Genomic DNA, 15,269 nt, shown 5'->3' with positions numbered 1-15,269 from the left:
TTCAAGCAGTTCCCTTATTCTTGAAGAAGCTATTCCATGCTTCTCCTTTACTGCCGTAACACATGTTGTTCGCAGATTCACCAGGAGGTGCCCGGAAGACTAACTTCCTGTTTAATTGGCCGAGGACAGATGTCTGGGATTCTCAGTGAGACAGCCAGCTGGGGTTGTGACATCATCAAAGCCTGGGTTGAGGGCATGCGTGGGTCGACCGTCTGCATATCAGCCAAAACATGCATGAGGGATGCCGTAGTCATGCGGGTCACAGTTTTCTGTGAGTTACGTAGACGTTTTCACCATATAAGACATGGTGATGCACTAATTTGTGATTACTCAAAGTTCTGATTCAGGAGACTCAGCTTTCTCAGTGATGCTGACTGAAGTCAGTGTCTAAAGTCTGCTTGAGAAAGACAGCCTCTGGCCATTTATTTCTCTCTAATATAAGAAAGCCTGAGATGTTTTTATATAATTAAAAATAGTGAATCAGGGTGTCTATAATTCTTTTATTAATTCAGTAAATATTATTATTATTATTATTATAAACATTATTAACATTTGATTTGTATTCCAGAATTTAGTAACTCTATTTGTGCATCTTACTTGATTCAGATAACTAGTTAGAGTAGTCTTTTCTCTGGCAAAAAACATTTGTAAGACTTTGATATTTAATATATCACGGTAAGGAGTCCCTCTTGTGGTGAAACTTGCTTATTGCAGAGAGTCAAGAATTGTTTCTTTCTTGTGGAAGGCAGGCCTGAGTAAAATTGTTTTACATTATTAATACTTTATTTTGAATATTAAAATGTCTATCTCCCCTATTTATATTGACTTAGGCATCAAGTATCCTTATTGTTATTCATGCCATCCTTAGAGAATGTTAATATTTATCATTCCATACACTGCTTGTTTTTCTATTTTTCTATGATTTTCTTTGATGTATTGCTTGACTTGGGGGTTGATATTCTAATTTTCATTTCTAGAAATATCAGAACCTTGACAATCAGCAGAAAAAACTGCTGTAAAACTATCTAGTGCATTTCAAATATGATGTAGAAAAAACAAAACAAAAAAACTATTGTTGTTAATATTGTTCCCCTTTAGTAGTTTAGACTAAAATCTGTGGACAAAAACTGTAAAAGGGAACTAACAGGTAAATCATAATGAGCATTGCATGTGATTTGACGGCAGAGAAGAGGAAGGAAGTCACTGCTGCGTAAAACCATCAAGTCATGACCACATTGAATTCTCACACGACGCTTGCGAAATCTGTCGTTATGTTTCTGTGGTCTGAGAGGCCAAAATTATTGGTTGTTGTAATGACTGTGGTAGTTCCATTTATTTTTTATTTTTTTGTAGTTTTGGTTTTCCGAAATGGCTTCCAGTTTGAAATTCAGCTAGTTGTTCTCAGAGTTAACTGAGAACCGAAACAGCAAGACATCTTTTCTTTTTTCTTCAGGCACTGAATGTTTGTGTGGAGACTAGCTTTTTATTAGGGCAGTTAAAATGAGCCATTGCAGTCTCTGCCTCATACCTAAGACAGGAGAACTGTTACTGCTTTAGTACTGCACTTCAGCCAGAAACACACTTGCAATGACATGGTGTAATACACTGTATCACACGACAATAAACACCCAGCACTTGCTGACTTGTTGAATATACAAAGTAGGGGATAAAAATATCAATGACAATTCTCCAAACATTACAAGTCAAGCAATCCCGAGAGAGTGGACAGTCCTGTCCTAGGGGAAATTATTATAGTACTTTGTAAGTCCTGTTTGAGGAAATGTTCTTGACTTTAGCTGGGCCGTGGCTGAATGTCTCGTGGCGGGACAGTCTGGATGGCTTGCAGCTTAACCGGGCCGCCAGGTGATTGATGGCTTACCTCCACCTCAGTCTTCTCATCAGGGGACACATAAGGGAGAGAGGGATGACTGGTGACACGGAGGTTACATGATTCCTCAACGACACGGCAGGGAGACAAAGTCCCATTAAAAAATGAATGGAGAATATGGAGAGGAAGAAGCAGGGAAAATGTGTTTTTCAACCCTGGAGGAAGAGATTGAGAAAGAGAGAATGAATGAGTAAATCTTTCTCCAGATGTGAGCGTCTCCAGGATTCGAAACGTTCTATCGCACACTACAGTATGTATCCCTCGCTCTCTATCTCCTCCGGGATTTGGGGTTTGGAGGGAGGCTGTAGGTCAGGCTGTCTGACCCGTGCGCTATCTGAAACCGAAATCGACTGTGCCTCCCTGTGTGAGTTTCATTGGATATCACAGGGAAAAGCTCAAATTGAGGTTAGATAGACTAACGTTGACTGCCCTAGTGTCTCTGCTGTTGGAGAAGTGCGAAGAGTCACCAACTCCTGCGAAGACTTCAGATGATGCAAACTCTGAATCAACAAACACCAATGCTATACATTTTTCTAAATGTTATAATCATTTGTTAACAAACAAGTATTCATTACTTAAATGAGCTCATTTTTCTGCATTAAATTATTATATAGTTTAAAATAATACCTTTTTCGCTAACTGTGATTTTTTATGTACATTTCTGAAATACATAACTTAGACAGTTACCTTTGATAACTGATCACTCTAAATTGTAATGTGGACTTATGCATTTTGTGTAAAGCTGCTTTGAATTGATGTGTATTGTGAAAAGCGCCATACAAATAAATGTCAATTGAATTGAATTGAAATTAGAGCCAAAACATTCTCGCACAATCGGACTAACTATTGCATTAGTCTTGTTTATTATCCTGCATTCTCCCATGTGGCCTATACTGTACTTAGCCAATGACTTGGATGCGCATAGCCCTATCTTTTGAGTTGTTTAATCAACAGTAAATCAAATGCCATCATTAAAGCTGAAACGTGCAGCTTCTGTTTCACTGGCATGGCCAGACAGAATTTAAGGTTTACAGAAAGGTTTTGCAAACACTTCCACTGTGTTTTGTTGGTCGGTCAAAAAGATCCAAGCACGCCATTGGTTGAGCTGTTATGTTTTAAAAGCAGCTACAAAAAAAAAGCAAGCTACTATGCTTGATTGTTTTCACGTTTGCTATTGGTTGGCCAAACAGATAGTCCTCTCTTAAAGGCATAGTTCACCCAAAACTGAAAATTCAGTCATCAATTACTCACCCTCAAGTTATTCCAAACCTGTATGAATTTCTTTCTTCTGCTGAACACAAAAGAACACATTTTGAAGAATTTGTGTAACCAGATAGTTGATGGCCCCTTTGACTTCCATATGGAAAAAATACTGGCAACACTTTAGTTTAGGGTCCAATTTTCACTAAGAACTAGTTGCTTATAAGCATATTACTAGGATATTGGCTGTTTATTAGTACATATTAATACCTTATTCTGCATGACCATATTCTCCATCCCTTAATCCTACCCAATACCTAAACTTAACAACCACCTTACTAACTATTGAGACAAATGTCGTAGTTAATTAGTTAGTAGTGAGAATTGGACCCTAATCTAAAGTCAATGGGTGCCATCAACTGTTTGGTTACATTCTTCAAAATATCTTCTTTTGTTTTCAGCAAAAGAAATGCATACATGTTTGGAACAACTTGAGGGTGAGCAAATTATTTAAAAATAATTTTAATTTCCCATTACTGCCTTAGTCTTGCTTTACGGAAGTAAAATAGGCTGTGAATGCCGTTTCATATTGCCTTTAGCTTTCTTTGATTTATTCGTAGAGAATAAACCCTTCTGGCCCCTAAAGCACCCTTGGCCCTTTCATTCCAGATGAAGGCCACGGCCTTGGCGGGATCCAAATCTCTGCCGTGTCAGCATTACATCTGTCATAGACTTTAGCTGAACCTTGGAAGTGAATGTAGAAATCCAGCATTTTGGTAGGTAATGTTTAATCTGACTGTGGGAAGAGGTGTTTTGAGGTGTCTTTTTTTCAATCATTTTTTCACCATCTCCAAGATCCAGATGCACCGGATGGATTCTCCCATTACGTAAATTACATCACAAACAACCTTTCTTTGCCATTGGCTCGTTTTGTTATACTCGAAGTTGATAGGGTTTCTTAGCGAAACCCCATTCGTCGTCATCCGACGTAACTCGGAGTGACAACGAAAGGGAACCAGTTTTTCTCCGATCTGATCACTTTTACAAACATGTGATTTCAATTGAATTTTCAAACCACCTAAGATTGAGGGTTGGAATGCGTTTTCAAAAAAAGATTTTTATGCATTTCATGTGGGTAAACTAAATGGACTGTTGTAGGATATGCCACAAATCAGATTTTTGCTCCCTTTAAGTTTTCAAAATTGGACCAGAGATGTTATGAAAGAATGGTCATCTGGTTCTTAAAACCCATTACGTAAATTACATCACAAACAACCTTTGGAATGAAGATGTATTTGGAATTACACAAACTTTTGATGAGTGGGAACATGACCATCGCAACACTTAGATCGAGACTCAATGATCTCGCAAGAGTGATAGTCCCCTCATCCACACCCCGATCTAGCGCCTCCTCGAGAGGCTCTACTTCGGCTGGTTGCCAGGGTGATCTGAGGGTGACTGTGTGGAACAAAGCGCCGACTATTCGTCCGTGCCCCGCAGCACCTTCTCCAGTGTTGCAACCCGCGAGCGTTCAGGGGATCCCCGCGGGACCGTCCTTTGAGGTCCTGCGGGTGTCCTTTGGCGCTCCAGAGGAAGATGCGATGTCAATCGCAGCATCACAAGGGTCTGATTCGTCTGGAAGTGACGACTCGTCACAGCTGCCACCCTCGGGTGTGAATATGGCTCAGTCCGATCCAGAGATGACGGCCATGCTTTCCCGGGCGGCCGCGAGCATTGGTTTGGAGTGGAACCTTCCACCCTGTCCTGAGCGCTCGCGGCTGGACGATTGGTTTTTGGGTGCAGCTGCGGCTTCCTGTCCTCAGCCTGCCCCAATACCTTTCTTCCCGGACGTGCATGATGAAATCTCGAAGTCCTGGAAGACTCCCATGTCTTCCCGCGACCGCTCGTTGATTTCATCCGCCTTTCCTCCCCTCGATGGGGCAGCCACTCCCCCCGGTTGAGCGCTCTGTTGCGATGCAGCTGTGTCCTCAGAGTGCTTCTTCTCGCGGCGAGCCTAAGCACCCATCCAAGGCCTGTAGGTTCACGAAGGTGACCGCACGCTCCCTGGGTCTGGTGATGTCCACAGCTGTGTTCCAGAAGAGACACTTATGGCTAAACCTGGCTGACATGCGGGATGCTGAGCGCTCTCGCCTGCTCGACTCCCCCATGTCCCAGGCCGGCCTATTCGGCGGTGCGGTGGAGGACTTCGCCCAACAGTTCTCCACCGCCCAGAAACAGACTGAGGCCATCAAGCATATTCTGCCCCGACGGCCCGCTGCTGCCTCCACCCAGCCGACCGGGCAGATCCCTCAGTCTGTTCGCCGCCGAGGGCGCCCTCCTGCGGCTCCCGCCCCTCCCGCCCGGCCCAAGCAGCAGCCTCCACCCGGGCCCGGTCGCGGAGGAAGCTGTAAGAAGGCGCCACAGCCCACTCCAGCCCCGCCCCTGCTAAACGCCGGGCCAAGCGGCGCTCCTGAGACGGGCTGCTCAGGGACGTTGAAGGTTACTTCTCAGGAGATGGTAGCAGGACCAATCCTTCCCCCGGTGGAGGGCCGGGGGAGAATCTTTTGTTCTCCACTCCCCGCTGCTCACCCACGGGTGGGCAGCACCCTAATGTGGTTAAAGAAAGAAGTAACATTTCCATCCCTGAGCACACAGAGTTCTCGGACGACACGGTGCGCCGCCCCTGAGCCGTGCACCCCTCGTCCCCCTCTGTCCCAGAGCCGGTTGACAGTGCGCGCCGTCCCCGGACCGTGCTGCTCTCTTCCGCCTCTGTCGCCAGCCCCCTGGCAGAGCACACCCCCGTGGAACGTTCTTCCTTCCCTGGTCTCCTCTGTCAGGGCGCGGTTAATGACTGTGCCCCCACTCCGGGCCGCTATGCCGTCCACGTCCAGGCCAGTCATTCCGCCCTGCTGTACCATCGGTGGGAAGTCTGTGGTCCGTATGACCCCGCTGGTACAGTTCTTGGGAGCCTGGCTAGAGCTTACCCTCCTGTCCCGATGGGTCGCACGGACGATCAGGCTCGGCTACGCGATTCAGTTCGCGCGGTCTCCTCCCCGCTTCAGGGGAGTCCGCTCCACTTTGGTCGGTGGCAACGCCCATATCATGAGAGCAGAGATCGCCACCCTGCTGGCGAAGGCAGCGATCGAGACCGTCCCTCCGGCCGAGATGAGGACCGGCTTCTACAGCCCGTACTTCATTGTTCCCAAGAAAACCGGTGGGTTACGGCCAATCCTGGACCTGCGTGTGCTGAACCGTTCCCTTCACAGGCTGCCGTTCAAGATGCTCATGTGTGCGTCCCAGGATTGGTTTGCAGCAATCGACCTGAAGGACGCCTACTTTCATGTCTCCATTCTCCCTCGACACAGACCGTTCCTTCGGTTTGCCTTCGAGGGGCAGGCATACCAGTACGCGGTTCTCCCTTTCGGGCTAGCCCTGTCTCCTCGCGTCTTCACGAAGGTCGTCGAGGCAGCCCTTGTTCCCCTTCGGGAACACTGGGTTCGCATCCTGAACTACATCGACGACTGGCTGATCCTAGCTCAGCCCCTCCCGGGAGATTGGCGACTCCATCCCCAGTCGGTTCAGCTGATTTGGGACCAGTTCGGGGACGCACAGATAGATCTGTTTGCCTCTCACGACTCGACCCATTGCGACCTGTATTATTCCCTGACCGAGGGCACGCTCGGCACGGATGCACTGGCGCACTGCTGGCCGCGGGGCCGCAAATATGCGTTTCCCCCAGTGAGCCTTCTTGCGCAGACCCTGCGCAAGGTCAGGGAGGACGAGGAGCAGGTCATTCTGGTCGCACCATACTGGCCTGCCCGGACCTGGTTCTCCGAACTAGTACTCCTCGCGAAAGCACCTCCTTGGCCGATTCCCCTGAGGAAGGACCTCCTTTCTCAGGGACGGGGCACCCTATGGCACCCTCGTCCCGATCTTTGGAACCTCCACGTGTGGCTCCTGGACGGGACGAGGCAGGTTTGAGTACCCTACCACCAGCGGTGGTGGCTACCATCACTTCCGCTAGAGCGTCGTCCACGAGACACGTCTATGCGTTGAAGTGGAACCTCTTCGTCAACTGGTGCTCTTCTCACCGAGAAGACCCCCGGAGATGTTCGATTAGTGTCGTGCTTTCCTTCCTTCAAGATAGGCTGGAGCGAAGGCTGTCTCCCTCCACCCTGAAAGTCTATGTTGCCGCTATTGCCGCACACCATGACCCGGTCGAAGGTAAGTCTGTTGGAAGGCACGACCTGATCATCAGGTTCCTGAGAGGAGCGAGGAGACTGAATCCTCCTCGCCCTCCTCTCGTTCCCTCTTGGGACCTCTCAGTGGTTCTAACTGCCCTGCGGAGTGCTCCCTTTGAGCCGTTGCAATCAGTGGAGCTTAAGTTCCTGTCTATAAAGACAGCGCTCCTGGTTGCATAGGCCTCCATCAAGAAGGTGGGGGACCTGCACGCATTCTCCGTTGACGAAGCGTGCCTGGAATTTGGGCCGGCTTACTCTCACGTGATCCTGAGACCCCGGCCTGGATATGTGCCCAAGGTTCCTACCACTCCCTTCCGGGACCAGGTGGTGAACCTGCAAGCGCTGCCCCCGGAGGAGGCAGACCCAGCCTTGGCACTGCTCTGTCCAGTACGCGCCCTCCGCGCCTATGTAGACAGGACGCAGTGTTTCAGGACCTCAGACCAGCTCTTTGTCTGTTATGGTGGGAAGCTGAAGGGAAAGGCTCTCTCCAAGCAAAGGTTGTCTCACTGGATAGTGGACGCCATTACTTTGACATACCAGCAGCAAGGTCGACCGTGCCCCCTTGGTGTGACTGCCCACTCCACCCGGAGTGTGGCATCCTCTTGGGCTCTAGCGCATGGCGCCTCGCTAACAGACATCTGCAGAGCTGCAGGCTGGGCGACACCTAACACATTCGCCAGATTCTACAATCTCCGAGTGGAGCCAGTGTCCTCTCATGTACTCGCTTCAACCAGCTAGTACTGGACCCGCTCAGGTGTCTTCGCCCGCTCAGGTGTCTTCGCTTACTCCACGGACTGGATACGTGCGATATTCTCCTCAGGTGAGCTTCCCCGAAAGCCCTGAGTTCCTCCAGCACTCCTGACGTTGGCGCCAGTGTCTATTGCCTGTGCGTCGGCTAGGTGCCTCCCGTGTGCATGGTCCCTCCCCTGAGCGACCCCCACATGTGTATTTCTACTGTAAGCCTCTTGGGCATGTGTCTTTCCCTTGGCAAGCCACCTTGCCACCCCTGGGGTTGAAATATTCCACCTGCGGCTGGACACCCCAGTGTTCTCCATGTCTCCTTCGGGTCACATGGGTATTCTCTAAGTCCCCCCCTCTGGGTTGGCAGTAATTGCATATTTCCCCTGAACTTTGGGATATGCTCCCCAGTGTACCTTGCTATTCCTGTGCTAAATAGGAGTCCTTCGTCCGTGCCAGTCTCATGACAGGGATCTCAGATTTACGCAGGGCACTGGAAGACAGCTGAGAAGGTGGTGTGATTAGAGTCGTGGGGCGGAGTTACGTCATGCAAATTCCACAGACCCATGGCATTTCTTTGCCATTGGCTCGTTTTGTAATACTCGAAGTTGATAGGCTTTCTAAGCGAAACCCCATTCGTCGTCATCCGACGTAACGTCTCCGTTCCCTACTCAGGGAACGAGGGTTACATACGTAACCGAGACGTTTTCATCATTCGGGACACGAAGTGTCTGTATCTGTGTCCGAAATTATTCTTTCATTCATATAGCAAGCAACTCGTGTTTTTTTCTTCAACTTTGGGCACTTTTATATCCAAGGGGCTGTAAAATTGGTTGAGTTGTAAATGTAGTAAATGAGTTGGCCACCAGATTGAGTTATTCCAAAAAATGTTTAAAATGTAATTTCTATCACAGGATATTATAAAAACATACATCATTCGAAATGTGGTGGGATTGTCTCAGAAAAAAAGAAAACAAGACATGTGTATATACACTGTTAGACGATGTTATAGTTTAAATTAAATTGAACAGACTAGTAAGAGTGAAAAGTGTGTTTTAAGAGACCACAGGGCCAAAAGTGCCCATAGTTGAAGAAACAACCACATATTGTATGAATCGCTTGATGCTGTTTCCCTTATTACTACAGTAAGGATACTACTAGTATAAATATACATAGACATATATTATTGTATACATCTGCAAACTTGCAAAATTAGAGTATGGACAGCTAGTCCGAAAGACCGGATTTGAGCAAAGCCTAAACCAACTTTAGCTCAACCAGGTCATTGTTCTTCAACAATAATTACTCCATAATTAATATGACTTAAGTTTTCCATATAAACCACCCTGTAGTTGTGGCAGTGACACCCGACTCTATTCACTTTCTATGAGACACCACAGCTGGACTGTCGGCTCATTCACACTTCCGGCTGCCAGACGTACTCTGAGGCGAGACGTATGACTGGACTACCGGCTGAACTGATTCATTGATCAGCTGAATCACCGACCCACCAGTTGGAAATGATCAAGGGTTGATTGGTTTTGTTGGTCGGTGATTCATGAAGACGGGTAAATAAAGAAGTATAGCTCCTGTATGAGTCTTGAGGTGCTGGCTGTACCTCCACTCTCTGTTATAATGCTTATAAAATGAAGAATATGTTTCAAAGGCACTATTTTGTTTTTCTTTCATTTTTAATTAGACCAGTGTGTGAATGTGAGGACTGATATGCTGAGTGCTTGCAGAAATTCTCCTTGCCTCATATTGGCAGGCAGATATGTGTGATGTGAAACAATATTTGGCTGGCAAGTTTGGTGGAGAGCATGGGGTATTTACTTCTTTTCTCTTCCCCAAATGCTCTTGCTGCATGGAAAGATTGTAAGAAAACAAGAGAATAAAGAATAAAATCCATCAACCACATTTCATTAAGTGCTAATTTATCATCCTCTCCTTACTTGAATGTTTTTAAGTGGCCATTCCTGTGGTGTTCTATCGTCTGTTGGTAGAAAATGAAAAACATCCTTATGGTCTGGATATGGAAAACCAAGCTTGTTGTCTAATTTCTCACGAAAAAGGAAGGTTGTCTTTTTGTGACACATTTTTTTCCATAAGACTTTAAATCTGTTTACACCATTGAATCATTATTTTTTCAGTTTTTCCCTGTAAAGCTGCTTTCAAACACTCTGTATTATATAAAGTGCTATAGAAATAAAGGTGACTTGACTTGACTTGCAGGATCTCAGTGGACGTCTTAACAAAGATTCAAACTGTTCTCTGAAATCTCAAAACTGGAAATGAAGAAAATAAGGAAATTAAAGTCTTCATACTGTACGTTCTCTTGCATATTCTGGTCCATTCTCACATTGAGGCCAAGTAATGAGGATGGCCTTCCATTGCAGATGACTTGTTTAAGGAAACAAAACACATAACCTTTGTTACGCCATCTGTGGTTAGTTGTATACACAGGAAATACTGTATAAACAGTGACATTGTGATTCTTACAGTTCAGTTTCCTTTGGAAATATAATCATCATAGATGTTAAATCCTGAGTTTGTGTGTTAAATGACAGCACAGGATTTGAGGTAATATTGAATATCACCATTTAAGGTCATGTGCTTTTGCAATGAGTAATTTGTAGTGAGTACTTCAGAAATGACTCTGATGTATTATTGTGAAACACTGGTTTTCACTGTCAGTTGGATCTGGTGGAATGACTGGTTTTTTAAAAAGCTATATGGGAAAATATTCATATTACAGAGAACACCTTTATTTATATGACTATAGATGAGTCTTAGACACCACATGCAGAATCATCTCGTTGAAAAAGGTTAGGTTTGAATAATAAAAATCTTAAAATGGTTAAGTTATCTAAAGTTGTTTATAAGAAAATTCACTGAAGAAAACCATATGCAGTGTTTGCCGAAACCCTCTAACAAGTGGACTTGCAGATCCAAACATAGGTATCCATAGACACAAGAAATGTAATAGTATATAATTTCCTTGTCCCTTTGAAAGCTGTCCATGAGTAGCATGGAAGATAGCTGTCTTTCATATTTAAAAAAGTATGCTCTTCCATAGTGTATGAGATTATGTTTTAACGGTTTGAAGAGTTCTCAGTTGTTTCACTTAATTATCACCTTTATAAGTTGAATTTTCTTAGGAGACATACAAATAAATGTATATATTTATCTTAGCAATTGTTGAGATCTCTTCTTTAGAGGAGATACGTGTGAGATTACCCGGGTCTTTTTCCCAGGAAAATAATCTGAAAATCAGTAGACTTCATTTTAATTAATTAATCGAAAGTTAACCCAAAAGATAACCCAAATATAAAGCAATATAAATGTCATGTGGTGAAACCAAGTAAAAAGTAACAACATATTTTCCTTACACTTTGAATATATGACATTTAAATGATGTTTTACAAATGATTAATTAAAGAAAAAATCTGAAGCCATGTCATTAAAAGGTCAAATTATCTGATACTTTGGGAAATGTATTTACCTTGACACAGATATTCTAAACACTCATCGGACACTTTATTAGGTACACCTGGTTGGATCCACTTTTGCCTTCAGAACTGCCTTAATTCTTCATGGCAAAGATTCAACAAGTTTCTGGAAATATTCCTCAAAGATTTTGGTACATATTGACATGATAACATCACACAGTCGCTGTAGATTTGTCGGCTGCACATCCACAATGTGAATCTCCCATTCCAGCACTTCCCAAAGCTACTCTATTGGATATAGATCTGGAGACTGTGGAGGCGGTTTGAGTTTAGTGAACTCACTGTCATGTTCAAGAAACCATTTTGAGATGATTTGTGCTTTGCAACGTGTGTGTTATCCTGCTGGAAGTATCAGAAGTTGAGTCCACTGTGGTTATAAAGGGATGGACATGGTCAGTAACAATACTCAGATAGACTGTGGTGTTTAAAAGATGCTCAGTTTGTACTAAGAGCCTCCAAGAAAAAAAAGTGTGGCAAGAAAATATATAACACACCATTACACCAGCAGCCTGAAACACTGATACAAGGCAGGATTGATCCATGCTTTCATGTTGTTTATGCCAAATCCTGACCAGACTATCTTAAAGTTGCAGCAGAAATCAGATCAGGCAACGTTTTCTCAATCCTCTACTGTCCAGTTTTGCTGAGCGCGTGTGAATCGTAGCATCAGTTTGCAGTTCTCAGCTGACAGGAGCGTCACCGGTGTGTGTCTTCTGCTGCTGAAGCCCGTGTGCTTCGAGGGTTGTGTGTTCAGAGATGCTCTTCTGCACCTCGGTTGAGACAATGCTTATTTGAGTTATGTTACCTTTCTATCAGCTAAACCAGTCTGGCCTTTCTGACCTCTGACATCAACAAGGCCTTTTCTCCCACAGAACTGCCGCTCACTGGATATTTTCTCTTTTTCAGATCATTCTCTGTAAACCTAGAGATGGTTGTGCATGAAAATCCCAGTAGATCAGCAGTTTCTTAAATACTCATACCAGCCCGTCTGGCACCAACAACAATGCCACGTTCAAACTCACTTAAATCACCTTTCTTCCTCATTCTGATGCTCAGTTTGAACTTCAGCAGATCGTCCTGACCATGTCTACATGCCTAAATGAGTTGCTGCCATGTGACTGGCTGATTAAATATTTGCATTGGTGAGCAGTTGAACAGGTGTACCTGAAAGACTGGCCGGTGAGAATATATTATTTTTATATTATATTATTCTCTGTGATGGACTGGCTGGAAAAGGAAAAGGTGCATTCAAATAATTACATATATATATATATATATATATATATATATATACACAGTATGCATTGCAGTTTTTTTTTTGTTGAATAAACCATTACATCCTTTCAAAAAATATGATCTTAAATTCTCCTGTGAGATATTGGTATGCCTTCCTGATTGTTTTGCTTTTGTAAGGAGAAAGGAAATCATGCCTGTATTTTTATTCTAAGAGTTTCGGTTATTTTTCCTCTGTCTTTTGCAATTAGATTTGTCGGGTTTTGCTTTTAGTCGTCAATTTGGGAAAAATTGGGGCTGGGAAACATCTGCGATCATGCTTTCCCATTCAGATCATCTTCAGAAAGTGTGTCTTAATCCATATCATGGGTTGGCACTGTAGCAGAAGCCATGAGTCTACAGCCGTGTTAATATCAATGAATAAGATGCTCTTCAGGAGAGATGGATGAGAAAGAATGACGCAGTGATGGAATCCCGCTTCTTTTGTTTTGATCTACACATACGTTTCTCCTTCTCTCTGGCAGACGCTTTCGTTCTCTCATTTTTAACCTGGCTGATTGTGACTCAGCTTTATGTGGCTACAGTGAAGGCACGTCACACTTTCAAAAGTTTGTACTTATGATCTAATGCAGATCCTTTTGTCCATATGACACCACTGTCCTCTGCTTGCTGCGTTTCTGCTTATTTCCTGTCATTCACAGCTGAAGAGAGAGCAGAAAGCATTATTAATCTCAGACCAACACTGTGAAAATTCATGTTGGCCTTTTCAGCAGGATTGTCACATGGCATTTATGGCTCAGATGATTGACAGTCTCTTCACATCTCACAAACAATTTACATATTTATGTTTAAATATTTTGCAATGAACATCAAATATATTGCATGCTACTTTTCAATGACTGTACATGGATAGTTTTATACTGTTTGCACTGCATAAGTAAATCTGGTACCTAGTCTTCTGTTCTGATTTTCAGATAATTTTCTTGCTTCTAAACAAATATTTATCATATATTTTATGCAGAGATTAATTTTGTAGCTGGGTGGTTTGGTAAGTACCTTTTTCAAAGATTGCCTTTCTTTCTTTTCTTTTTTGAATGCAAAAAATGCATGGAACAAAGAGTTGTCACGGTCACGGTTGCTCTCTATTTTATCACATGCTTTAGATTCCAACAAAAGAGTATGTCCATAACAATGTCAATTTCTGCAGTCTTGATTCAAAACATTACTGAAACTAATGAGACACAGCACAGGCTGCTAATTTAAGTGAATTTACCAAAAACAAAAATAGCTAATGATCATATTTTCATGATTTTGAATGTTTTTGCTTTTAATCAAACGTGTCTTTATAACCTCACATTGACCCCATAATCATATCTACAAGTTAACCAATAATAAATGGTTAACAAGTTACTCTCACGAATAGCTCATTATATCTTTCACTAAAATAGTGATTGGTATTATTTTTTTGCAGTAGTGAACTTTTTGCCAAATATTATCTATATTTCGGAAATGTTTTTTAAATATTTTTTTATGTAGACTTGATGAATGTAATGAATATAATCTCAATAATGAAGGCTTCATCAAACTTAATGGTAAATTTACAAGCACACAACTCAATTGAAGGAATAGTTCACCCAAATATTATCCCATAATTTACTCACCCTCAAGCCATCCTAGATGTATATGACTTTCTTCTTTCAAACAGTCTTCTTTCAGAGTTATATTACATTTTTTCAATCATTCCCCAAAAACCTCTACAAATGGGTTGCGATAGTCAGTTATTTATAATGCAAACTGCTTCTTTTGGCAAATGTTCACTGCAATCTGTTTTATATATATATATATATATATTTTTGCTTTAGTTTTAATATAATTCATAAGTGCGTGTAATTTCAAAATTCTCAGGTTTTTGTTGACTTTTACGTCCAAAACATTCTTAGGCCTATCCTGGGACTTATTTATCCTATCCTACTTCTTATTGGAGTTGTTAATGTCAGTTTGCCTTCAGAAATATTGGTTTCTTGCCAATACTTTGACTGATGCTTTAGCAATTGTTCTTTCTAAATATTACATTATAGCAGTGAGAATAAGGTTGCTTAATTTATGAAAATTATGTAAATAATATGGTAACCCTATACAATAAGATCTAATTTTTTAACACTAATTAATGCATTACATATTATGCTATTTAAAATGTATTTTAAAAGTTCCTAATTTTATTCTAGAGTCTCCTACAATAGATGCATTACATGCATCCAAGGTCAAAAAACACGTTATTTTTTTCTTAATATACATTGCTGCATCAACGCTTTTTTCACAGTGTCTGAAATGGTATGATAAAAGATTCGGTCTCTAAACTCCTCCTTTCCGAGAGCCTGCTCTGCTCTGATTGGTCAGATTGCCCAGTCTATTGTGATTGTTTAAATGCTAACAGTGTGTGTCAACAACCAAACAGCAGAA

General features: G+C 43.0%; 1 protein-coding gene across 1 annotated transcript in view; it reads right to left on the bottom strand.

Annotated features, from left to right (window-relative positions):
* Positions 1 to 15,269, bottom strand: part of LOC143751565 (uncharacterized) — a 166,543-nt gene that overhangs the window by 60,952 nt on the left and 90,322 nt on the right. The window lies entirely within an intron of this gene.

Source organism: Siphateles boraxobius, unplaced genomic scaffold (assembly GCF_051911475.1).
Source record: "Siphateles boraxobius isolate OS27281-9 unplaced genomic scaffold, OSU_SipBor_1 26, whole genome shotgun sequence".
Classification (NCBI taxonomy): Eukaryota; Metazoa; Chordata; class Actinopteri; order Cypriniformes; family Leuciscidae; genus Siphateles; species Siphateles boraxobius.
Note: the sequence above shows the minus strand (reverse complement) of the source record. Positions and strands in the feature narration are given on the sequence as shown.